This window comes from Ipomoea triloba, chromosome 16 (genome assembly GCF_003576645.1).
Source record: "Ipomoea triloba cultivar NCNSP0323 chromosome 16, ASM357664v1".
Taxonomy (NCBI): Eukaryota; Viridiplantae; Streptophyta; class Magnoliopsida; order Solanales; family Convolvulaceae; genus Ipomoea; species Ipomoea triloba.
In genome coordinates, this window is record NC_044931.1 from 11,653,275 (window position 1) to 11,653,820 (window position 546).

The following is a 546-nucleotide window of genomic DNA, read 5'->3' on the forward strand; positions in this document are numbered from 1 at the left end:
TTTTTTTTCTAAACTTTATGCATATTCAAGTCTCATTCTTTTCTAAACTTTCTTTGTACTCTTGGCCACTAATGAGAGGCCAAAAAAACTCATCAAACTTATGTTTTTTTTTTAAAATAATAACCAAGGGCGTTTTGGAAAATTTTTTTATTTTTCCAAACTTTATGGAGATTCAAAGCTCATTCTTTTCTAAACTTTCTTTGCATGGCCACTAATGAGGGGCCAAAAAAAACTTATCAAACTTATGTTTTTTTTTAAATAATAACCAAGGGTATTTTGGGGAATTTTTTATTTTTTCAAAATTCATGGAGATTCAAGGCTCATTCTTTTCTAAACATTCTTTGCACTCTTGGCCACTAATGAGCGGCCGAAAAAACTCTTCAAATTTAAAATTTTTTTAAAAATAATAACCAAGGGCGTTATGGAGAATTTTTTGTTTTTCCAAACTTTATGGAGATTCAAGGCTCATTCTTTTCTAAACTTTCTTTGCACTCTTGGCCACTAATAAGGGGCAAAAAAAACTCCTCAAACTTATGTTTTTTTTTT